Source organism: Phytophthora parasitica (assembly GCF_000247585.1).
Source record: "Phytophthora parasitica INRA-310 unplaced genomic scaffold supercont2.9, whole genome shotgun sequence".
Taxonomy (NCBI): domain Eukaryota; phylum Oomycota; class Peronosporomycetes; order Peronosporales; family Peronosporaceae; genus Phytophthora; species Phytophthora nicotianae.
The window spans coordinates 1,437,528-1,438,041 of record NW_008648995.1 but is presented as its reverse complement, the minus strand read 5'-3'; positions in this window follow the sequence as shown (position 1 = coordinate 1,438,041).

The following is a 514-nucleotide window of genomic DNA, read 5'->3' as shown; positions in this document are numbered from 1 at the left end:
CAGCGCAAGCGACGAAAGCTGCGCAAGTCTCGGTCCGGGACCGAGACGCTACAGTCGGTATCTGCCGGGCAGACACCAGAACAGACATCGAGCTTCGAGACGTTGAACGTCTTGACGCGAATCCGTACTGGTCTTCAGTACCGGTCGATGGCATTGGAAAATTCTCCGACGAGTGCGTCCGAGTTGACGTCGCTTCTAGCCATGGGCTGAATGCGCTTCGCGAAGGACCTGTTCGATGGACGCATCGAACAGATATGCATCCTTTCAGACATTGAAAGAATGGAGAGCGAAGCGGAGGAGTTGAGAGAACTCCACGCTGCGAGCACCACTGAGAGTAAGGACACTCTCAGTGCGAAGACGAAGAAGCAGCGCTTCAACGAGCAGACCTGGGACTCACTGAAGTCGAGTCCCTTCTACGATGTTCTGCTGAAACACAAGGACGTGCTCCCGGAAGAGATTAAAGGGAATACAGCACGAGATTGATCTCGTGCCGGGTACGAAGTACTGCGTGACG